This window comes from Cheilinus undulatus, linkage group 16 (genome assembly GCF_018320785.1).
Source record: "Cheilinus undulatus linkage group 16, ASM1832078v1, whole genome shotgun sequence".
Classification (NCBI taxonomy): Eukaryota; Metazoa; Chordata; class Actinopteri; order Labriformes; family Labridae; genus Cheilinus; species Cheilinus undulatus.
The window spans coordinates 14086367-14112930 of NC_054880.1; the positions used below are offsets into that span (position 1 = coordinate 14086367).

Here is a 26564-nt window from a genome sequence, read left to right on the forward strand (position 1 = left end):
ACACTTCAAACAAACACAGTGGGAGGAATAATCCTCATTATTAAGGCAGAGATCATGTTAGACACAGCAGTGGAGATGGATTTATCCCAAACGCTTTGGGCCAGCAATTTATGTATTTGACTTTTGTTGAAAAAACTAGGTCACAGCAGATTTATGTAACCTGATGATAATATATCAAACATTTTTAACACTAAAGAACTGCATGGGGTGCTGAATTCTTTAAAAACAGTGCACCTTTTAACAAAAAATTGGGCTCTCTTAACTTTTTTTTTAAGCTGGATCTCAGTCTTCACTGCAGCTGTTATAGGTCAAAATGTAAAAAAATATGGATGCTCCATGATTGAGTGTATGAATATTAAGTGAAACATGAATCACAGTCTAAATATATGATATTTATATATATTATAGATATATATTTAGAGGAGACCACTACATACATTAAAAACAGCCAAAGTACATGGATTTCTTGTGCACACACAGCTGGTGTTTATCTCAGTTCAGTTCAGTTCAGTTCAGCTTTCTCCGTCTTGGTTCAGCAGGTGTTTTTACCATCAGACAATAACGGCTCCAAACCAACACTGCTGCTGATCCCCCCTCCACAGATCAACTATTCCAAAAACTTCAGTCTTGATCTGCAGGGACAAATTTAGCTTTGTTGGAGAAACATGTTTCCAACAATTTTCCTGGAGGACAAAAACTCAGAGCAAAGAAGTAACCCACAGCAGACAAATCCAGTCCATTACCAACTAACTGGCTACTAAGAACATTCATTTGATTTTAATACCAGTATTGGGTATCTGTGCTGATACCAAGCCGCAGTATTGTCACACTTAAATGTTTCAGATCATCAAACAAACTTTAATATCCAACAAAGATAACCCAAGTAAATACAAAATTATGCTTTAGGTGATTAATTCATTTATTAAGGGTTAAAAGCCTCTCCAACCTACCTGGACCTATGTGAAGAAGTATTTACCCCTATATCTAATAACTGGTTGTGCCATTCTTTGCAACAACAGAAAGAATTTCCAATAACTTGCAAAGAGTGTTTCACATGGCTGTGGAGGAAGCTCGGCCCGCTCTCCATTGAAGAATTGTTTTCATTGAGCCAAACTGGAGGGTTTTAGAGCATGGATGGCCCATTTAAAGTCATACCACAGCATCTCTATCTGATTTAATGCCAGGCTTCGACTAGGCCACTCCAAAACCTTCATATTGTGTTTAAATCCATTTTGGATCGTTGTTCTGCTGCATAATCCAAGTGTGCTTGAGGTCACAAACTGATGGCTGGCCATTTCTGGTCGAGAGAGGAATTCGTGGTTCCATCGATTACAGATCGTCGTCCAGGTCCTGAAGCAGCACAACAGCCCCAGACATCACACTACCACCAAAATGTTTAACTGTTGGTTTGATGTTCTTTTTAATGAAACGCTGTGTTACTTTCACGCCAGATGTGGTGGGGCACCACCTTCCAAAAAGTTCAACTTTTGTCTTGTCAGTCCACAGAATATTCTCCCAAAAGTCTTGGGAATCATCAAGATGTTTTTGGGCAAGTGTGACATGAGCCTTTGAGTTCCTTTTGTCTGTGTCATATGGCCTTGGAACTCTCCCATGGATGCCATTTTTGCCCAGTCTCTTTCTTATTGTTTAGTCATAAACACTGACCTTAACTGAGTCAAGGGAGGCCTGCAGGTCTTTGGATGTTGTTCTGGGTTCTTTGTGACCTCCAGGATGTTGCTGATGTGCTCTTGGAGTAGTTTTGGTAGGCTGACCACTCCTGGGAAGGTTCACCACTGTTCCAAGTTTTGTCCATTTGTGGATAATGGCTCTCACTGTGGTTCACTGAAGTCCCAAAGCCTTAGAGATGGCTTTGTAACCCTTTCCAGACAGATAGATAACAATGACGTTTCCCATCTGTGATCTGATGTGTTGCTTTTTAAGCTCTTTTAACCTACTTCACTTTGTCAGACAGGTTCTATTAAAGTGTTTTCTTAATTCGGCAGGTCTGGCAGTAATCAGGCCTGGGTGATGTCAGTGAAAGTGGCCTAGAGTTCCAAAAAATGTTGTTAATCATAGTTAATTCATGATTTAACAAGGTAGGTGCCAGCTCCTTTTAATTTCCAATAGCTGAACTTATTTTTGGTATTCAAAACCAGGATATATTGTAGCATCTAGTTTAAATTTGCATGACTTCAGCCCACTGATAAACTGTGTTCCACTGTATGAAGAACGATAGCTACATTTAGAAATAAAGCAAGTTGATATCATATTTACAAAGGTCAAATATTTCCATCCCACAACCTTACCAGGAAATCTCAGCAAGTTTTCAGTTTATATGTGGATGTTAAAGCTTAAGTACATCAGAACTGTGGCTGATAATTCAACCACCTTTGTATTTCTCACTACATCAGTGCTGACAGTGCATGTTGGGGATTTACAGCCTCTGTTCTGCTGTTCCTCAAACCTCTCTGGCATCACACCAAAAGTCTGGTTCTTCATATAAAGCAGGAATCTTCTGCTTCAGCACAAAGGGGAGGTTTTATTTGCCTGTGGAGATGCACACACAGGCACAAGGTGTGGGGGTTTTACACGAGTACGTTTGTGTGCCCCGGCAGAAATTAACAGGTGTTAACATCAGACAGCCGAATAGAAACAAGACAGTGTGAAGGTGATGGGTTTCTGGAAGTGGATCTTTCACATCACCACGTAACTTTCTATAAGCGTCAGTGAGGTACCGTAACAGATCAGAGAGTGGATCAGAGGGAAACATTCAGTAGACAGTGTTTTCTTTGTTGAGTCTGTCTGTTGGTTCACTTATTACAGAAACTCTGACACACCACATTTTTCAGTGGAAGAGTTTGTCCCTCCATTTATTTTGTTCCAGGTCATCAGATGTTTGATGGATGTTGTGATTTTTAGGATAGACATTCATGAAACCAAAGGGAATTTCTACTGAATTTGATCACCTTCTTATTTCCTCTTTTATCCCAAAACCAGACAAGTATTTGTGGTCTTCTGATCAGTAGTCTTATTCTTATAGTAACTGTCTGAGTTTTACTATGCTCATAGTGCTTGATTGCATAAGTGTGCTAACAGGCTACATTCATTAATTAATTCATAGTAACTGAATTTTTTTGAAGGTATCTGTGTTTTACTTGAACAAATCTATTTCATGCTACCTCATGCTTCTATATTGGATAAATATTTCTTGTTTCATTCCACTTCATTGCAGTGCATTCTGGTAGTATTCAAACTACCTTCACTGTTTTCTATTGTGTTACTTTACTTTACTCTTTATTGAGAGATTAAATGATATTTTTTTCACTGTAACATCAGGATGCAACATAGGAAAATTGAAAAAAGTGAAGGAGGTTTGAAAAGTTTTATTTTCTAGTTTCATCCTGCCCCGTAAAACCAAGTTTTATGATTTTCTGTGATTTTTTTCTGGTGAAATCATGCTTCTATTTGAGTTTAATGGGCTGATATTTTCTCCTCTTGAACATTTTAAACCTCCTGTTGGATAAGCTTGAAACTGCATTGTCTAAGTGCATGAAAAGCTGACTTGTGGAGATTATTTGCTATTACAGGAGAGCTGCTACAAACAACAATGTTCTTTTAAACTATGCTGCATTGCTTTCAATCAGTGGTTGGATAAAGCTTCCTCTAAATCTTAAACCTCCAAATCCAAAATGCAGAGGCTTTAATTACACAGCAGGGCGCTGAATAATATTCCATTCTTCTTAAAACAATGATACCACACTCCTACCACCAGGCATAAAGCCAGGGCATGGATTAGTGTCATACCTCAGATACAAACTAGTTTCCAGCCTGAACTTATTCTGGATGAACAGAGGGATTCTTGGTTTCCCTCTTTAAGTGCTCCTCATTCTGTTAATGGGCTGCTGGGAGGCCAGAGGAGTACATGGGAAACAAGCTTGTTAATTTATCCTACAGCAGGATTTCTATGGGCTTCTTATGCGACAAAAGGGGGAGAAACAAACCCGAACTAGCTAATTCTTCAGTTTGACATGCAGTAAAAACCAAGCAGTAAATGTAGCACATTCCTCACAGTTTAAACTGCATTATATGGGCATTTGCTACGTGTTAGCCACGGTAAAGACAGCACTATAAAGTTGCCTTTGTTTAATGTAGGAAATGCCACATTTATCTTTATATTTAACCTCAGAATGTCTGTTAACTTTGGCTGTAGCAGGTAAATCAAAGCTAAAATAAACAAATGACAATTGTTGTTTTAGCTTGTCAGATACATCCAGATTTAAACCGTTTCTCTAGTTTCAAGTTAACTGGAAATATTAGCATGCCCAGCAAACTAGTTAGCCATAACTGGTCTAGGCCAGGCAGCTTTTCGTTGGCTCACTGTTCAATCTTGTCAACTTTTTCACTACTTTTTCCTTTCTAGCTACCACATCATTTCTTCACGTTTGAGTGTTATTTTTAGAGGTGCTCTTTTGCTAATAAAAGACATTAAACAGCATGTCAATCAACACATAAATGTCCCTTTGGTCGAATTAGATGTTTGTTAGGTCGTTACTCTACAAATACCTGCATGTTGTCTGTTGATGCGGCGCAGAGGTTTGTTTCAATCATCTGTTGTTCCCTGCAGGAGCTCGGTGTACCAGCTGCTGTCAATCAAACAGAGACAGCAACACTCCTCCAGACAGCTGAAAAAAGACAGACACTGCTGATATCCTCAAAGACCCTTTAAATCTGACACAGTCTCAGGGCTTTTCACATTAGGCATGATTGTTTCATAATGTATCTGAGCATGCTTGCACCACCCCATCACCATCACCGCTGGTCTGCTTTCACATTAGTTACATCATCATGTAGACCCACTAGGTGGACTACTTTGACAGAAGTGTGGCACAGCTTTGAACAAACTTTGCTCAGGTCAAGCTGTTTTCTGTGTTTCTTATTTTTCAACTCTTTAGCCAGACTAAATTTTGTCTGTTTAAAGACAAAAAAAATGGCCAGGAGCATTCATTCTTTTAACCCAAACCACAAGACACAGACCTGTTTGTATGAGGACGTGCTTCCTGTTGAATATATTGGTGACATTCAGGCTTGACAGCCTGACCAAACTCTCAACTTCCTCAGATCAAAAGACTGAGGTCAGCTGAGGGTCTGAATGTTCAGACTGTAACCAGGACAGACAGTCTGTGTGCAGTTTACACTGAAACAAGCAGTCGATGTTTCCTAAATAGCATGCACAGGTAAGAGAGGCTCCACAGGTAGGAGGGAAGTAGACAGATTGTCTACAGAAGACAGGTAACCTTCAAATGGGGTTTAACTGAGAGAAGAACGCTCTCTGCTCATCTAAATAAAGACGATGGACTCTGATGGATATGCAGCATCAAACATTTTACCAAGACAGGATGAAAAGTTATGGTGTTTTAGAGTGCTCTCACACCTAACCGGTCTGGTTTGGTATAATCAAACTGGAGTCAAGTCTGCCGAGTTAGTGTGGTTTGTTTGCGCATCATGGTAAAACTGAAAAAGTTGAAAATACTCAAAATATCATGACTTAAATCAGAGTTTTTAATAGAAGAATTTTTTTTTTGAGCATGACTCAATATATATAAAACAAAACTTATACTGAAATGCCTGATGAGTTAATAGTTCTCAAAATATTAGAGGCAACTGATCACATTAAAACTTCAAAGTTACACTGGGAAAAAACAGCATTTGTAAGTAGCAGGTACCTAGCCATTTTAAGTTATATCAACTCAATTTTACTCGTGTCTTGATGTTGGGTTAACTTCATGTATAAGCAGTGGGAACTTTCCTACTCTTAAATATTCTGTTGAAATCCAACTGAATATAATTTGGTATTTTTCATAAAGCTACATTTTCTTCTCCCTCTGCTTATTTCCTTCACATACTACAATCTTGAACATTTTGCGTAGGCCAACTGAAGTGACGGTAACAAAAAGGCTCACACTGAACCGGGAAGTCTTCTTCCAGCATGTTCACACTACTTTAGAGTGGTTGCTCTCCACAGGCAGGAGTGGTCTAACTGAGTGGGTAACTTCACTTGTGATGCCAAAGTGTCAAAGTCCAAATGCATTCTGGGAAAACTCATGAGGGATGATTATAAAATAATTTGAGTACAAATAGAGAAATGTTTAAAGTGACTGAGTACTGTTAACATAATAGAGCTGAAATAGCTATTTTGGACTTTTATGTTAAACAACCTTCAACTGTTCAATCATACACTGAAGCGTAAAAGCTGCCAATCAAACCCTGGTTTTGACCAAACAATTTTATTGAGACCTCTTGTAAAAGGTGGGTCTCTGTCCACTTTAATTTGGGCTCTTGTTGGGTTAGTTTGTAGCAAGGACATGAACCAACCTCAACCTAACCTTACTCAGTAAGCTCTCAGCATCATTCTGATTTTATTTAATCTACTGCTGTATTAAGTGAGTGCAGCTGTTTGTACATAATACGATGGTAACGATATTAGACCATTTTGAAACATGGTGTAATTAACAAAGTTTTTCTCTCCTATGCTTACATTTCAAATATGTGTTAAGAAAATAATGTTCATTGCACGTTACACATTCTGATCCACTCTAACCAATGCTGGGCAATTAACCCAAATTTAGATGAAATCGTAATCTGCCCTTCTGCAATTTTCAAATCATAAAAGGTGCAACATTTCTTGAATCTGAAATGTGTCAAATATCAGTTTAAATGATCGCTCTCCAATTTGCAACTGAGCCAAAACAGTTTCAGCCACATATTTTGTTTAAATTATTCAGTCCTAGTTTAATCTGTCTAATATTGTGTTGGTTATAATAGAGAATGATTTATTAGTTGTGTTTGTTGAAAAATACATAAGATAAGAAACTTAGGAAATAGTTGAAAATGAAATCACAATTGTATTTGAAGAAAAAAAATCCCAATTACATTATTTTTTTCAAATCATTCCTACTTGTGAATGTCCTAGTGTGAGCACAGGCCAAACTTGAGGTAATTTTGCAACAATGTAATAAACTGGTAGGGATGCATGATATTGTCGGCATGATGTCAGTGATGGCGGATATGATCTTAAAAAGTTTATTTTTGGTATTGACAGGTATTAAAAAAAATCCTGTGCATATATTTCTGTGTTTTTAAATCTGTAAAGTGTCCTCGAGTGCTTAGAAAGGCGCTTATAAATTAAAATTATTATCATTATTACTTTTATTATATTTACAACAGATACATCAGCCGTAAATACAGCCTATAAACATCTGCCATATGTAGTAATAAGTTAGTGGAATTTTAGGCTGGACCGACAGACCTGTGTCAGCTGAAGTCATATTTTTGTCCATCTAAATCCCTTAAATTTTATAAAGTGTTTGAAGGACTCAAGTGCATTTCCTTGTTCACTCTTAAACTTTAAAGTCAGCTCTGAGGATTGATGTTTTAGGTCTGAGCTACATTTCTGTATCAGTATCTGCAAAAATGAATTTGTATTTCTCAGCATAACAGATATCAGGAAAGATGCAAAACTGTGCACATTGGGCCATGATTCAGACCAGAGAAAATGGGCTCTAGGTGTGAGAACACTCTAAAATCTCTCGTATCAGTCATCAGAAAAGAAACAGTACAAAGCTATGACCCCTCAGCTGGTTTGTTGACAGTCGAAGTGTGTTTGTTGACCTAAGTTCTCCCGTGGGTGCTCTTCATGTTGTCTGTGATGAAGACTGAGCACCAAAGAAGCAAAGCCAGTGACCCCAGCCATCAGCCCGAGGCTGGAGGGATTCTCCGGAGAGTAAACAACAGTGTGATCCCTTTACATCAACACGTACACATGTATTATGTCTACAGACCATGTGTCTAAACAGATGACTCTGACTGAGCATCTCCAGACCACAGCACGTCATGGTAAAATGGGATTTCAGCTGTATTTTCACAGTCATTGGGGTTAATGTATTTTGAAGTAAGAGCCAAAAAGCCTCTATATGCTTTCCAGTAGCTTCCACATTCACACTAGAGGAATAAGGTGATGTTTGAGTTTAGACATTTACTCTAAAAAAAGCAAGAGAACTGAAAGCATAAGCTTCAGCTCAGACAAATAATGTTGTGTATGAATCGCTGTTTTCTGATATTCTATAGACAAGATAATCAGCAGATCCAATGATATTGTAAATAATAGTTGCAGCCGAGAGGCAGAGTCTTCTGCTCAATTCACCACAGTAAAAATGAAGCCTTCATTCATTCAGTTTCTCTTTTATCATCTCTTTTCATTGTCCTATCAGTCCCTTCATTATGTTTCACTCTGTTTGCTGTCACTCAACTGCTGCCAGCACAAAGATGCCAGAGTCTCTATCAGAATAAGGGCTGAAAATGTCTTTGTTTGCTGGAACAGTAGTTAATTTCAAGCTTGGTTCAACACAAAAAAGATAAGAAATGTGTAAACAGAAGGAAAACGTGCGAATTATGTGTGACAAAAAGTGTTCTCAGGTTGGGAAAACAGTAGTCTGAAGGTGGACAAAAGCAAAAACTGTTGATAAGGAACAAAAACCTTAACATTTCTGAGATGCTGAGACATCTTGACAGCTCAGTAAAACAAAGCTGCATCTGTTCCTGTGTTGTTCAGAGACGGATGTGAGAACAGCAGGGGAGCAGGTACAGATCCCTGCGGGCCTCCGTGCACACGGCCTGCTCTCTTCTGTTTAAGCTCAGACCAATATTTCATTGATTTTTTCCGCATTTGTGTGACAAGGCAGAGAGGAGGTTTCAAAGCGATCATATCCTCAGAGCTGAAACCCAAATGTAGCAGTGGTGGAAAAGACTCGAGGTTTTCGTGCCGCTGGGACTGAAGTCTGGCTGGGCTTTGCCGAGAGGAGCTTGCCTGGTTAGGAAACATCTGCCATGACCCACTTTTCTGCTCTGTGTGAAGCTGGATTTGATATGGAGAAGGTGTTTTTGTCTTCAAGTTTGAACCTGGAATGAAAGTGGCTGTACACAAAGGCATATGAATCTGCTTCATATAAGGTGTGGCATCTTTGGGGTTAATCTGGCTGCTAAAGTGCCAAAGTCCCATACAAAGCCATGTTAAAAAGCCCATTTTTACAATGTTAAAATGTCATTTAGCAGACGCCTTTATCCAAAGCTACGTTCATTCGAGAGCAAGACAAAATAGAAATGCCTGTAGTCTGGTTAAACAAATCAATAGCTCATGTTCATTAGCACTCATCATACAGGAAGGGAGTGATTTTATATAACTTTCTAACTGTGTTGATTTTAAGGCTGAAAACTATAGATTAATTTACATAACTAGGAGCTGGCTGATTGTACTCCCAGCTCAGCAGGTAGCTGCTGTTTGCACAGCTCAGTTGCACCTCTATGCCTGTTTCAAGATTGACTGAACCTTCGTCTTGGACAGCATTTCCAAAATGGTGACCACCATTGTTGAGCTTAAGAAATCAGTGGTTGACGTCACAGAGGCTGCATACATTTATTTATACAGTCTATGGTTTGTGCAGCTAAATTGACATAATAAATTTCAACACAACCACTGATACATATCAGGGTGAAATTTAGGGATCTGCAAAATGTTTTTAGATGTCATATTTGAAGACCAAAACGATTAAACATAACCTCTCTACCGTGTTTGAGCTGATATATTTGAAGATGTAGTCAACTAGCCATGTAGTTGATTGCAATAAGTATATTTATAGTTTTTAATTTAGGCAAAAATCAAGTTTAACTTCACTACATGGTAAGCACAGAGGACTTGTAAAGGTGTATAAGAAAATTAAGGAAATACAATGCTTGTATATAAAAAAATATCCATGTTATGATATGTGATATAATAAGAGATGCACAGATCTATCTGTTTAACATTGTTATCAGCCAATAATGGCCCTTTGGACCGACATCAGTCACTGGCAGATAATATGGACATGAACAGAAATCAGTAGCAGTTTTTTCTTTGGTTTTTTTGTTTGTTTTTTGTTTTGTTTTTTTGTCATATCAATTTAATGCTGGCATGTGGAACATGTAACAGCCAAATCACTGAACAGATTTGTTATTAGCTGAAGATGTGATTTATTTGATAAACTGATCTGTTTAGTTTTGGTGGTGTATGGCTTGTGTGGGTTTAACAACTAAAGAAGTCAAGAAAAAACACTGGCATCAGTGTTGGCCATTGCCTAAATCATTAATTTAAACATCAGCATTGGTATCGGATTATTACAACTGGTGCATCTCTAATTGAATACTTTTATATTACATAAATTATCCAAGCTAAAACACACCTGAAGCACCCTGGCACAGCTGATTCGTTCCATATTTCTTTATCTTTAGTAACCATCTCAGGTTTAAAGTTTGTTCTCAAGCATCCTACAAAGTTAACTTGTATAACATGGTTTAAAAACACGTTTAACATGTATTTTTCTATGCCTTTAGTTCACACACAAACACACACACACCTGTACTCATCAAACTGAGCTCCTGGTGCGCCCTCATTTACATCATTTCACAAAAATTCCTTCAACTGCTTAAAACAGGCCTCCTACAGGTCCAGCTAACCTCAAAACTCCAGCTATGTTCACTAAATGAGAAACATAACCAGTCATGTGACATTTTCAGCCAATCACAGACATCATCCTGTATGAAAACACATTTTTTAAACCAACGTTAACAACATAATTTTTGCCTTTATAACGAGACTGTTAGAGAGCACAGAGACACCATTTAATCTGAACACCACATAGGCTTGAGATTTGTCAGTCAAATGCTTTCACAGCACAGCTGTACATTTACAGAGAATAGCCATTAAAATATTACACAGATGAAGAAAGCATAAGGCAAATATTCATATTATAGACCTTTGTGTCAACAAGACATCATTCAGGCAATATTTTTATCTCATATTTCTGCAAATGGCATCTTAACAGCATCACATATCTCCCAGTCCCTCTCCTGGTATTTCATGGGATGCCCTTAAACATTAAGCCATGTTTGTGGAGCCGGTAATAAAAAGCTCAGGTTGCCCTTGTGTCCATTCACTGGAGATGAAGAGCAGCAAACTAACAAGGGGAGTGAAAGGCTAAACCTGTTGTTTAGCGTCGACTACATCCTGTACAGTATAATCCCTAAACGCAGCTCTTTTGTTGTGTAGGCCTGAGCTAACTGCAGGGCGTGGAAGTATTACTGTACAAATACCTCTACAGAGCTGTCAGGGTGAAATACAACAGCCTTCGAGTCAGACAAAAAAAAAAAAAAAAAGACAAAGAGGAGATCTATAGGCTGATATAAAACCAGAAAATAAAGCTTAAATAAAAGCTTCAGCATTGTTGTTTATCCCTGAATGGATTAAAGTTCAGATAAAAAAGGAAGAAGAAAAAAAGCCTGCGGTCTGATAGCTTAAATCATATTCATAGCTTTGAATAAAATCAGGTCACTTCATAATGGGAATGTTGCATCCCAAGTGACGGGCAGATCCAGCCACAGTGTGACAGTAGTATACAGTAAACGCCCCTCCAGGCTGTAAAAAGACGAGGAATGACAGAATGGTTCAGCAGACATTTTATTATAACAGGACCAGGCCATTTGTGGCTCCACTCGGCACACATCCAGCTGCACAATTGCATAATATGAGAATAGGAAATTCTGCTGATAAACCCTCTATTGTTCCAAAGTGCCCAGCAGACTAAGAAAATAAACACAACATGGGCTTTGTCCACAGGCTAGTCCAAACAACAACACTGGCTTCATGAAATGGGTGAGGAAAGGCATTTTAACACCAGAAAATTAAAGTAAAGCCCAATTTTGTCATATTTTCAAACATTGGGGGTCAAAATGCTGTCTAAAAGACTAGTCAAGTTTTAGGACATGATTCTGCTATTACAAAGGAATCTGACTGAACATGATTAAAAGTGATCAATCAGCTGGAGGCCAAGCAGCTGAAGAATTAACTGCTGATTGTAGAGCATGAATAAAACAGCTGATGAAAATCAGGCCGTACACGCTCGTTTTTAAGACCTGGACTATCAGCAAGTAAAGAGAACAGGGCGCTGCATACAAAAGAACAAATGCAAATACAATCATAATCATATAATTAAAAGAGGAGAGGAGAGAGGCTGCAGCAGCTGATTAATGGTGAGCTACACAAGTAATATCAAAGTCTAAACTGAGCTGAAATTATGAGTGTGCGTGTGTAGGGTGTTGTATTGTAAATGCTCATATTGCAATAATGATGAAAATACCATGTACTGTGCAGCCCAAATTAAGACAAGTTCTTTGTTTGTTAGTGTGCTGTTTTTGTAGGATGCAGCATTATTACAGAGCTGGTTTACCAAAAACTGGGAGAGGATCTCTTGGATTCCCCTGTCTTAGAAATGGGGCAAAGCCATCTCCAAAAGCTGCCTTATTTCTAAACCCTGGCACTCTGCAGTAAGAGACTGGAATATCAAAATAATAAATCAGGGTTTCTACAGGATTAAGGAACTGTATTGTAGGATATGATGCCAGGAGGTTAGCACCAAAAAACTTGTGCCAGCCTGACAACAAGGCCAAAGGGATAAAACAAGAACATAAATATCCATGCTAATTTCTTGGAGAGTTAAACAATTCATATTCAAAGAACCTTTAACTGGCTCTAATTCCTAGCATATGTATAGTGATGACTCAAATGCATAATATCTACAGAAGAATCTGTGAATCTAGACAGAGTAAGAGAAGCTTGTCCCTGCAGACTGTATAGGGTTTATCCATCTAAATCTACTGTACACTCTCTTTACAGTAACACTTGAACTGTACAATCAAATAACACCCACATACAGCAAATATAGATAGTAGTCTTTGAAATCCAAACATCTAACAGTCCCCTGGAGATTATCTTGGTGTGCCCTCAGGTCTCTTCACGCTCAGAAACAAACATCCTTCCCCTGGCTCAGAGCATTCTGTGGCCTCCTCTCAGTTTGTGTGTTTAACGAGATAAAATGTGGACTCTGGAAGTGGGTGAAGTCGAATTGGGGGTTTCCTTCAGCAGTCCTGGAGCCCCTTGGGGAGCTTCATGCGTTCAGGTTGTACCAGGTCAGGACTGGAGCCGGATACCCTGCAGCGGCCAGCAGAGCTGGTACCCTGCCTCGCTTTCATTCTAGCCGTCTGCTCAGGGACGAGCTCTAGTGGAATTGGTTTAGCCCCAGGTAGCGGTGGATGAGGAATCCATATTTTCATCTAAGGAAGGAAATCTGCGGTGCACTTTTTCAGCTGTAAAAGCCAGACATGTTTGCCTCAGAGACAAAAGGTTGGCTGTTTTCACCGTTCTTTGTGCAGTTTTATACAGGAAATGGCCTTTTTCATCACATAAACTCTACATTTTGGTGTATTGTATTGTACTTGAGTTGAATTGAGGTTTGGATAGAATAAAAATCATCCAAATGGCACAAGATTCAAATTTCCATACACTGTATTTCATGCAAGAATAACACAACAAAACAGCATTTCCCAGGATCGCAACACATCACATCTCTGGCTCCAGAATATGAAATGATTTACAGTAAGGCACATTTTTCACCCACATTTAAATTCTGAGGTGCTCTCCTGAGCCAGACGAATACAAATATAAACATCAGTTAAAGTTCCTGCAACCACATCATGAACTCGATAGCAAAAACAAATGGCTAGTTAAGTCAGGAACAGAGCCCTGTGCACATTCTTTCAATGAATGGGTTTTTCATCAGCCGTGAAGGGTTTTCTGTCTTTACTTTTTCAGCATCTGTTGTTAGGAAATATGAACGCAGCATCAATCTGAGGTGGTAAAAGTTTCTGGAAATGTTTGGGTGCAGAGATCTCCTTGGTATATGTCTTCAGAATGAAGAGTTTGGAACAGCAGTAAGGAATATAATGAAAAATAATTGTGGTGACTGATTTTTTCATTATAAATGATCAAAACTTTGCTAAAGACAACATAAAAATCCACCACTGTGAATAAAAAAGCAATGTTTCTCCTCAGAAATGCCGTTATTTTTTACAAGGTATATCACATGCTATGAATTTATCTATCAAATCTACTCAGAGAAAGTTGGTAAATCAACTCAAGTATAAGTTCAATTTTGTTACTCTGCAGTTTTACTCCATTATGAAGCCTTTTCTTACAAAGTGCTTTCATTTTCTAGATCATTTCAGGACACTCAGCCTTGATATTTTCAAGGAAACTTGTCTTTCGCACATATGCACCTCACAGCAGGACACTATCTGTGTCAGACACGGTCTCATAACTCAAAATACTCAGTTTGGTTTAGGGGAGAGGGGGCAGCTGCTTAGCACATGCAGGAGAAGAGTTTCAAACATTTTCTGTGCTAATATCACTACAGCAAGGATTTCTCTACAAAAGAAGGAGATAATAGGCAAAATGGTAGAAGCAGTGAAGAGTAAAAAACAGAAATACTCCACGTAATATGAAGGATATCATCACACCACACACCCAAGCATCCCTGGTAGGCATTATCCCGGTTTTGAATTTTTTCAGTATATGGTAATTTAATGCACAACAAATAATAATAGTATCCCAGGTAATGTTTATCACAACGTATTTATGGAGGAAATTGTGATTTTATTTCTGTTTTACTAGCTGTGGCAATTTTAAAACTGGGGAAAAAGCCAACATCACAGATTTGTTGAATCCACTTCATTTCCAGCAACATGAGAACCTACCTACCTAGCGCTGCTGTCCCACCACATGTGATGGGAAATGTCTGTTTGCCACAGATGTGAATAGGTCAGCATGTTGATGTGTTCTCTAATCTAAATCTTGAATTTCAGGCGCCTGTATGTGCAAGCACAGGCACCTGACTTACTTTATTAGACGAAGCCATAACTCAGTTTCTTCGTTGCTGCAGAAGTAACCTAAACTTGCAAAGCAGATGGATACGCCCATTTCCTTTGTTTCTCACTGGCGAATCCATCTTGCAAAGTTCCCATCTGAACTGTTTGGGCCCGGTTACAAAGTGACAGGACTAATCAGTGACGAGGGGCAGTACTTTCAGGCGCAGCAGAGTCATGACGTAAACAAGCAGCAGCAAGAGCCGGTGCAGCTATGGAGGAAGTGATTAGCATGGATGCTGCTAAAGTGCCAGTTTTATCAGAACTTGACAACATTTCTCTGTTAAAAGAAGAACAAAGAACAGCAGTGAGTTGTTTTCTTTTCAAAAACGACAAAAGTCGAGTACTTACATGTCTATAGTCGCCATGTTTCATGTTATTCCTCAGTAGCTGCGCATGCGCAGCTCGATAGCAGCTATGTCACGTGTTTTGTTGCTCTGATTGTCCCGTGGAGATGTGACAGACAGAACGTTCACCCAATCATACTCCGAGTTTTTTTCAAATCCTCTGCCTTTTCTCAAACGTTTCCTATTAAAGCATTCCCAGATGGATGTGTGAAATAAATCCATCTGGCGTGTCAGGTTAGAAGTAACCGGTAATTTCCACATACACCGGCTGCGCCACACTCTACAGCACCACGGTTTCACTTTGACCAAGAGGTGAGCAATCTCATACACTTAAAGCATGTCTATAGCACTTAGAAAGTCATCCCCACTGTTGTCGTGATGAATAGAGAAGCTGTCAATTCAAAAAGGAAAAAAAAAACAAAGTTAAGGATTATGCTTGTGGTTCTGGTCTCACTGTGGGAATGTCTGGAGTCATACGACCAAAATATCAAACGTGTTAGGTGTCTTCCATCAACAAGTGTTAAAGGCAGGTAAGGGTGTTTTAAAAGCCGATCTTTATAACATCTGCAGAACCTCTTCAGTTCCTGATAATTTAGTCAGACCTATACCTTGTTAGTTTTATTATAGCCAAATCAAACATGAATATATTAAATGCAGAAAATGATAGATTTAAAGTACTTTACAGAGCAGGAACATTTTAAAACTCCTGAGAAACTGGATCTATTCAATCTGAGGGTCGTTATTTCACTACAATATGTGTGGCTGCCTTTATTCAGATCGACTCTGACTGCATAAAGGGACATAACACTGAGAGGAAACCACTCCGGATGACTGAGAGCAGAAACTGGATCAAACTGCAGACCACAAGTTTGGCTGGCTTTGAGCATACACTATATGTTTTCTAAAAAAGGAGACAGAGAGCTCCCAGGTGATGGTAGATTCACTGTAGGTCATCAGCAAGCTGACTTTCTAAATATAAAACTCAGCTGCCATGAATAGAAGTGTTTGGGGTCAGGGCTGTTGTTGATGCAGTAACCATTCCCTCAGTGGAATATCACATTGATTATTGTGTGCTTACAATCATTGCCTTGTTGTAAACATCTGTTTTGTATGCAGGCTTGTGCCAGTGGCTTGTAGATGAATGTTTCTGAGGGAGGCATTCTCAAAAAAAAGCAGCCTTCAACCTGAAACAAAAGAGGTCAGGAAGAGAGCATCCATGAAACTCTTCCTCAAATAAATTCCACTGCTAATACTAATTTAGTTTGGCTGGTGAGCTTTTGAACAAAACAATTACAGTGGGAATGTTACTTTGGCAAGTCATGGAGTGAGCAATAGGTTTAACTGCTACTTCAAGCAAAACTTGAGGCTTTAAATGATAGACAACTGGCATGGCCTCCAGCGTAGAGTCTAACATGCTTCGAAGGCCTCGACTCCAACAGTTCATTGGTGTAACTGTTTCCACTTCCTATTGAACACACAGCTTCATCAATACCAGAGATGTCCCTCATTTCACCGCGTCTGTTCATGTCTCCTCCGCCAACGGCCAGCACCAAATCCACATGTGAGCCAAACCCTAACGCTCGCTTTGCCTTTCAGCCGCAGATCCCGGGCAGAGCTCCTTGTCCTGACAGCGGCAACCAGAAAGCAATCAGAGCAGTTGGAGGCCGCTCTCAGGAGCCACAATTAGATTTGTAGAGTTTTTTCTCTCCAGACTTGGTGTTGAGCAATCCGCTTGCCCAGACTACACCCTGCTATGAGTTCATTAAGAAGCTACCCACACTACACCCATTCATCTCGGTCAGCGGGGTATGCAGGAAACCAGAACCCCCATTTCTAATACACCGCTAGCCATACACTCACAAAGACCCCAGCACGGATGGCTTGTATTGTATCGCAGATTTTTTCCTTCCTGCATGTTCACATGTTTGCTCAGCTCCTCTGGTATGATTGTTTTGTCCCAATTGTGTTCTGCTTGGATTAAGCTAAGAAAACATTTGAATGCAGGTATGAAAACAAGGGAGAGAGGCCAGAGTGAATATGAGAAGCTCTGGTTAAATAAAGGAGGAAGGAGGAAGAAAAGGTTAATGTGTACAGTACAGAAAAAGAAGCTTAAAGTAGGTCACTTGGCAGAGAAGCTGCAACAAAAAGGTGAGTAACAAGACCGGAGGGGGAGACAAAGGTCAGGAATCCCACTTAAAATCTTGTTTGTTTTCTGTGTGTGCATATTTAAACGGTGCATGTGTGCTTGGGTGCACTCCGGAGCGCTGCATTTCGAAAGCCAGAGGCACCGGCGGTCCTCAACGTCCACCGACATGTTGGAGGGGGCTGTTGCCTCGTTTAGATCCTTTACTTCCCAGAATTCCCACCCGCATCGCCCCTGCCCGCAGAGCACAAAAGGATGGATGGATCCTCTCCATAAATAACCAGCAGAGCAAAGCCAAAACCACGATGTTTTTCTCTGCATGCTTTGTTCCAAAGGCCTGGACTGCAGCACTCTCCAGAAAGTAGCCGTCCAAATGTGCTGGATCCATCACATGTGCAAAAATCTCTGGCTCACAATTGACTATAAAGCACATAAAAAGAAAGATTTTAGAAGATAGAGGAGAACTAAACAGTGGGATGAAAGTGAGTATGATTGGATTAGACTGACCTGTCAGCACATGAGATTATGAACTGACTTATGTGAAAAAGGTGTTGATGCAACATGCCTTTAAGGTTTGGTTCTTATTGAAAATAATGAATCAGACCCATCTAAAACATCACTTTAAATAAGAGCTGTGGTGATTTATAGACTTTTCCATCCACACAATTTACAGTAAACTCCCAAACCATAGTTAATTGTTCTACATCTTTCAAAGCAAAATATCAATTAGAAACTAGCTATACCTTCTAGAAATTGCAGCTTTTGTCTTTTCTGGTTTTTTGTGCTTGTCCAAAAAATTCAAAATAAGTGACTTAGGGTCTTTGAACTTGTGTATGGAGATTACACTAAATAAAATAACTACTCAATGTTTTTATTAATAATTAACTAATTTAAACCAGGAATGTGCGCAATGAGTTAGCTAAATGATTAAAGTCTGCACCCTTGTGAGTCAGCACCACAATCACTAGTTGGTTAAAGTTTTTACTATTATCCATTAATAAATTCTGCAGTAAATACTCTATCTTGACTGTAATGCTGGCTCTGCCATATTGCTATAATGCTCTACTACTCCAGTGTAAACAAGCACAGTGAACAGAAGCATCATGGCATCTTGTAAGAGTTTAGGATGGGTATGAGTAGGGTATGGGTGATATATCTCGTTTTTCAAACATATAGATATATTTTCAAAGGAGATATAGTATAAGACATGATCTATTACATCGATATAGTTAAAATAACACAATGTTTCCTCTGTGCAGCCGCCGAATCATCTTCCTTTCGTCACTTTGTGTCCCCGTCACTTTGTCCATCCTTTCCCTCCCACTGAACAAAACTGAAACATTATAAGCAGTGCAATGCCATAAGATAAAAAAGGTAAAAGGTCAGGTGACATTACCAGACCTGTCGCCCTCTCTATTTGCTAAAGACATGGTCCCTATTTCAAGTGCGGAGCAGGATGGTTTTATAAAGCTGCTTAAAACAATTCACCTTATGTTTAAACCAGTTTCCAAGTAACAATTTTTGCATGAATATTACTGCCAAAAATGTACACCAAAGTCTGTAAGAACCTTGTGGCACAGCTAGCATATGTGACTCACTTTGCGGTGACCACCGGCATGTGGTCCAGCAGGACCTGTGAGCCACACGAGTGTGACAGTACATTTTGTGGAGTATTGGGAGTTGAAAAATGCTTGTCTCCAAACCACCTATTTTCCCCAGGATGATACTGGAGGCATCCAAACATATTCAAGAGTGTATTTATGCTCAGATTTATCTTCAGGTGCATATTACTTACACATATTCCCACCTTAATGCCTACATTTTCTGCATTCCCTTACCTATATTTTATGAATCAGCTTACTTACCTGTACCCGATTTATGTGGATCTTACTGAAAGCTGACTGTTATTTTCTTAGAGAATAGATACTCCAAGCTATATATTGAATATCACCAAGGAGATTTAGAATATCAAGATATGATTTCTGATCCATATTGCCAAGCCCTAACTCATAGTATCATAAAAAAAGAGACTAGGTTATTCAGTGGAAGACAATTTTGCATTGAAGTAGATCTGAAACGAGGAATATCCTCATTGTAGACACAAAAGGGTCCATTGAGACCAAAGAAGATACAATAACATCACTGGTGCAATTAAGACTCAAAAAATAGCCTGGCATAACGTCAAAGAACAGTCTTAGAAAACAGTAAAACCAAAATCCTGAAAAAAAGCCTACTAAAATTAATGAAATAATGAGATTTGATTTTATGTAGGTATGACATTAATAATGGTATGAATAATGTACAGCTTCCTCTAAGATTTCACACATTTCATTGTTTGAAGTGATTATTTTATTCCTCATAATCTCTTAAAAACAAAGTACTGTTTGGATTTTTGTGCACTGTTTTGCTGTTGTTGCTTATTGATTACTTTTAATCTCATGTGTTTAATAATAACTTTCACTATTTAAGCATTAATGTTGATATTATTTATGTTTTTTGGTGGTTTTTACTGGTTTGGTGTCCTTGATATTGAATTCAATCTGCTTTAATCAATATTTAATATCATCTATGAATCAGATATATGCTTTAATATAAAAGGTTCCTCCATCTGTGACAAAGCCCAAGAGAAAAAGTCCAGCTGCACTCCATTCATCTCCGAGAGGCATTTTTGCAAATTTTAGCTTAATATTTCAGTCCACAGTTAATCCATTTGGTTCCATCTTACAACTTTAGTAAGTGAGGCTTTATTATGGGTTTTTCAGCAGCAGGTACTCCAATAAACCTCAGTACTCTATCTGCCAAGAACCAGCAGGTAAAGGTGAACATAACAGAGCATTTAGCTAATAAAGAAAAACATACAGCATGCTCTTTGGACAAAATCCTTATCAAAAATAGAACAATAAAGTGATTATGAGAAATGAGGGTTCGAAACCATAAAATACAAACTCACAACTTGCACACGCTCACTCTGAAAAACACCCTCATCATCCCGCTCTCAGCTTATAGTGTCTCATTTCACTCTCACAATGCAGCAGCTTCAGGGCTCCCTGGGACTACTAGCATGATTAAAGCTGCATGTGCTCACACATCCCTGCAACACACACAGCAAATATAAATGCTCACAATCCACACACACACACATACAACACACAGGCACACTCTCCAATCAGACAGGGAGCAGAGGGGGTCAATAAGCTCTGTCTGTCACCTTGCCAACTGGAGGTCTTATCATCGAGCCTCCATCCTGGCGGAGAAGCATCTCGCTGCAGAAATGTGAGTGTCAACACCTTATCAGTTATCATCACCTACAAATCACAGCCTGCACTCTTAAATCACACATCAGTGGTCACAGACCTCCTCTGCTTGACAAACCCACCAAGCTCCTTACACTCAGCTACCTTCAGACACATAGGGCATCATGCTAACTGGATCTTGCTATTAATCAAAAACATATAATTCCTGTTATTTTTAAATAGAACCAGTTATGAATTTAAAACAGACAAAATGTGTGATCAGTTTACTGTGGTCAGATATTCACAGCACTAGCCTACCTCTAGCATCAGAAACTTTGTACTCATAGCTTTTAAAGCTGAATTTAAAGCTAAGTCAGCCTCTGTTAAAACTGTATGGATGCCTAAACTGTTTAAACCACTTATCCAAACAAATTATTCCTCCTAGAAATGCCAAATGTTGGATTTGAAATAACTCCTTCTAACTTTATTAAACGTAAATTGCCTTCAGAACTGTATTGCACTTTGTAAAATACATTTTCTTTACAGAACCTGTTAATACCATTTTTTAACTTGCAGCTAAACTTCTTTTCTCATTTGTCCAGTAAGTGAATGATTTTAAAAAATGAAATATTTATATTTATTTATATTAGAGAACTTGATTAATCAACAGAAGAATTGACAGAGTACTTGATCACAAAAATAATCTATTACTGCAGCCCTAGTATGAAGTTTACTGCACACTCAGGGTGCTATGAGTTTTGCATGTGGCTACCTGTTAATGAAACGTGGAGAGTTTTAAATGAATATTGGTGTTTAGTCATTTGCATGAAAAGTGGTCTTATAGTTATTCCTATGTGCATACAGATGTATTCATAGGCCCCCTCCTCCCTCCTTCATGTGTCTGACTAAAGGGTTCTTCCTTTCTCTGTACTGACTCAGAGCTGATTAGTCCTGCGCTGCTGTGGATTGAGTGACATGTACAGTATACCGGCTTACTGGTCAGTGGAGTGGATGATTGGGGGCAGGACCTGAGCCTATACTGTGTCAATATCTCATGTATGACCTTGGTGTCCTCACATTTTAAGTGTAGAACAGGTATTTTCACCTCTCTTGTTTCCACTAATAAAGGTCTGCTGTATGCAAGGACCTGTGTGTTGTCTGAATTTTAAAACTGCTCTTGACACTGAAGTATTATCCTGCAGTGGCTGGTGACAGAATGATGAACAGTTGGCTCTGCAGCAGAATACAAGACCGATCCAGAGCAAATTACTCACAGGGGAAGGTGTGCCCGGGCAATGTACAATGAATGAACAAGTGAGAGGGATAAAAACAGAGTGAACATTGAACTCTGGGTTTTAAAAGATGGCCTTGGCTTCAAGTTAAGAGTTATTCACGTTCACAGAGAGCGTTTACGTGTGCAGCACAATCTCAGTCTAATACAGACTTTTATGGCCCTGTTTTTCAGTGACCGTGGATCAACTTATATCACTGCCAAGATGAAGGCCAAATAAAGCAAAGCCTTAGCAGCGTACAAGGAGCTATTCAGGTCATTGAAATACAACTGTGACAATCAGACGTAAATGAAACTCTTCATGTTTGTGAGGTTTGGTCAAGCTGGAGCCTTGGAGCGGTTGCTAAAGGCTACACAGCTATAGAGCTGTGACTGTTTGCTCTGATGTGACGTTGATTCAGTTAATGATGCAGAAGGGAATTAATCTGCTGTAATGTTTGAGCAGTGTGACGGAGAACATTAAGAACGACGCATAATGTTTGTGGGAGCTCTTTTTAGACTTGGAAATGTGATGACTTGAAAAGACTGATGTCAGTGGGGGATCATTGTGTCGGTTCGAACAAAGTTCAACCTAGAGGAGGAAATCACAAATCATGTAAATCAGATCATTACATCTAGTTTGATATAATAAAGTCAATTAAATTTGTTTCTTATCCCAAGTGTAAAGTTTAACTTTTGTGAAATATACTACTTTCTTTCTTTTGAAGTAAGAGAAAATGACTATCAATGCTGGTTTTTTTTGTTTGTTTGTTTGTTTGTTTTTATGTGTTCAGTTTGCTGTTGAGGCTAAGAATGATTAGCCTAGCTTAGCACAGGACTGGAAGCAGACAAAAAAAGAAAGCCTGTACCTTAAACTAAAAAACAGTTGTAGTTCTTCATAAGGAGTACTAAAACCCAAAATTTCAGCTTGGATGCATCTACCTTGAAAAAAATGGCCTGTGGAACATAAAGACCAGTGGGACAGTAAGACCCAAGACACCTGCAGGGGGCTGAACAGTGATTTCCAGCATCCCAGAGCCACCCTCCTCCATGCCAGCTCTCACCTCCCACCATGTCAACATGGAGACATTATTATCTTACCTACATTACCACATGGTTGACACAGCCGAAACAACAATGCCATCAACTAGGGGTGGGACGAGATCTTGTGCCATGAGATCTCACAAGATCAAAATGTCACGCGATGTCTCGTCGAGATGAAAATCATCTCGCGAGATCAATATTGCCCAGACACCAGGAGCAGCGGCTCTCCTGACAGAAAACAATACCTAACTGGAAGTTATAAAAGATCACAAATATGTCCTGGACCCTTGAGTGTTTTAAATATGGATGCACTTAAAGAGGATGAAAAATAGTTTCATGATGCAGCTCTTTAGATCTTAGTCTGTTGTAAATAGTTTTTAAATTACTTTCAAAATAATCTAAATACTTTAATTATTGTTGTTATTATTGCAGCAATGAGTGCAAAGTGTAGTAAAATAAAGATGTGGTAGACTATTAATATGAAAGGTCTGATTTGAAGAGCATTTATAAGTACAGTTTCAGTCGAGTTAGACAAGATAAACTGTGTGTAAGCACTGATAGCCTATTCAGTAGAAGAGGAGTTAGTTTAAACATTTCTGAATAGACCTTAATGCTTCCCAATTATGACTTTCAGCTGTCTGAAGGACATATTTTCCATTCGTATTTTTTTTTTCAAAATTTAAAAAAAAAGTGTAAAATCCTGTCTCGTTTCCTAAGATAAGCATCTCGTCGGCCCCCCCACCATCAACAGACCCAGTCTCTGTATATGCAAGCTCCAGGTAGCAACAACGCTGATACTACCTTCCCTAACACAAGTCATAATTACAACTACAAAAAAATAACTATTCCTGGTACAAACATTACACATGTAACTTAAAGTACAAAGGAGAAAATGAGAAAGACTGAAAGAGAAAGAGAGCTCTGCAACAGGGTGGGTGGGGCAGAGCTCAAGGTTAGGTGCCCTGACTAGGGCAAGCAGACAACCACGCCTGGGTTGGCTTGATGCTCTACCTCCCTCTGCTCCCTCATTATAATGAGGGAAGACAGAAAAGAACAGATTAAGAGAAATGATGGATAAACAATAGAACAAAACATGGTTTATTTGTATTCCTGGGCAACAACACTACATTAATCACAATCCTCAAATATCTCTGCATTGTCTCTGATTGGTGGAGCCCACTTTTAACCACAAATGTTGGCTATAGCTGCTAGTAGTGTAGTTAAAATGTGTGGAAAAAGTGGCGTGTAACTGTAAGGATAGTTAAAAAATATCAATACACTACAATATTGTTTTATTCAGCCAGTGCAAAATTCATTGCTAATGGATACATGCCCTTAGCCTTTCAGACGTTTTAGAGTAAGTCTAATACTGAGTATAATCATCTTACATAATATATATCACTGTTGACCTATCTCAGTCCTCCCTAAAAAACAGTTCTCATTCTCTAATGATAATAAAGACACATTTTGTGATTGCATGAGTTCACTTTGATGAGACTGATTCAAGGACAAAAGACCCCAAGGACCCTTCCTTGAGAGAATTAATCTGAACACAGGTAACCTGTGATTTGGGCAGACTTGCGTCCAAGACACCAAAAAAACTCAAGTCCATAAAGTGCCTGAAGTTCAGCCTGTTGCTGGTTTAAATTGTGTATAAGGTAAATTGTTATATATCTACATTATATTTAGTTCTAAATATTTTTTACGATCTCAAAGTTTCTGACTGCAGCCCACAAAGCTGCAGTCTGAAGAAGTCACGTAACTTTTTTCCTGCCTTTTTTCTCTTTGAGGTCTCCTCTTTCAGAATACCTGTGGCAAGATTGTAGTTACACAGATGTGAGCAGCAGCGTTTTGTCAGAATTACTAAGAATTTACAAGAAGAGGAAAAGTAAACGGTACAAGGGAGGGTCAGACTGGTCCCAGTTGTGTAACCTTAAACTAAATATTGTCTTTTCTCTGATGATTCAGGAACATGAATGAGTATGTGTTCACTTAAAAGTGTCACTTTAGTGCTACTGAGGCAGCTCGTAGTTTTTACTTCATTCTAGTTATACCGAAAAGAAGATTTTATTTGTCTAGGTGGTCATACATGTATCTCTCTAAGAGACAGTGCAGTAAAGGTAATGTGTTACATGGAGATTACAACACTGAAAAATGAAGCCAAGTACCAGTGCATTTCCTATACAGACGAAAGAATAATGCTGCAGGTAAAAAAAATCTCCTTTCAAATGCGTACTATGGCTCTAAAAGGCTAATTTCGATAGTGCATGCTTTAGTTGCACATCTCTACAAACTGAACAGACCAAATCCAAACAAGTAGACAACGAGCACAAACAATCAGAAACGAAATAAAAATCACCACAGAAAGCGCCCTGGATTTACAAAATGCTTTAGCTAAGAGAAAACTTCGAAAAAGCACAACAGTTTAATCTGCGTCATGGCTAACTACTTTATGCTAACTTTTGCTAACCTTAGCCTAGGACATAATACGTGACACAATTCGCTTAATCTAAAACTAGAAATGTTTACTTACGGTGTGGTGTAGCTCATCCAGGCGGGTTTTTTCTTCATCCTCATCTTCCTCCTCATTATCCTCCTCCATGGGAAATAAATAGGTCCACCATGTTAGCACTAGCATCCTCGCTGTTTGAATGAGAAGTCTGTGGTCTATCTACTTCGTTTTAAGTCCAGAACTGACATAAAGGGTACATAATTATCTAGCTAGCTTGAAGTTGTTGTAATTCACGGTCGTACTAAATCCCAGGACTAAATATTTCCGGAGCAACGTTTATTAATTTCTCCCAAACACTGAACTACACAAGTCAGACAGGCATTAACAACAAGCAGCCCAGTTTAACGGTCAATATCGTCTGCGTCACCGAAACGTCATTACGTAAACTTAATAAAAAATATACAATTCAATTGATCAGTAGGCTACTATAACCTGCAGTATATTGTTGTCTCCATACATAGATCATTTTGATAACTGTTTTGCTAAAAAAAAGAATTCTAAATGTGATAAAGGGTATTAAGGCCATTTAGAGCCTTTTCGAGTCATCTTCTGTTTTCTTTTTCTGATTAATTTGACGGTGTTCATTCTTACAGCGTTCATTTTCCTGGGTACGTTTTTAATAGAATTTTGAAATTTTGATATCAGAACCTGTAACAGCCTTATAACAAGCTTGGTACCCTTTTTTATATGCTGAGGGTATTAGTGACTTAAAAAGCCCCATTAAAACCATAAATTTTGATTCCTCAGCCATCTCAGTAAAAAAAACATGCATTTTATGATATTAGGCTTTTCTTGAGGATTCATTGACTCATATTTGTAGTTTTTCTTATTTGTCAGTTTATGTCAGCCATTTCCCCATATTTGGCATGAGGGAAAATCGCATGCTTTTTCCTGGTATCCTTGGGCACTCTTGTTTATTCAAAAAAATAAAAATAATGCATACAAGTAAAAGTTGCCTTTTATCATTAACATAGTCAAGGCTGTGATAATCCCCTTCAAGGAAATCTAATTTGCACATGGCATAAGAACATTATTTAATTTTTTTGTGTTTGTCACATCACAACCCCCTTCCAACCCATTTTCCAGCCCACTTGGGCCCCACTTAAGGCAGAGATAGGCCCTATATGGGTCTCAGAGAGGCACCATGCACTGATGAAAATATTCAGCCAAA

The 26564-nt window shown here is 38.8% G+C and overlaps 1 long non-coding RNA gene across 1 annotated transcript; it reads right to left on the reverse strand.

The window, feature by feature from the left end:
- Nucleotides 1-497: 497 nt before the first annotated feature.
- LOC121524524 lies at nucleotides 498-25718 on the reverse strand. The gene is made up of 3 exons (XR_005993125.1): nucleotides 25415-25718; nucleotides 4564-4682; nucleotides 498-632 (listed from the first exon to the last, which is right to left on the reverse strand). It is a non-coding gene; the product is annotated as an uncharacterized LOC121524524 (long non-coding RNA).
- Nucleotides 25719-26564: the final 846 nt, after the last annotated feature.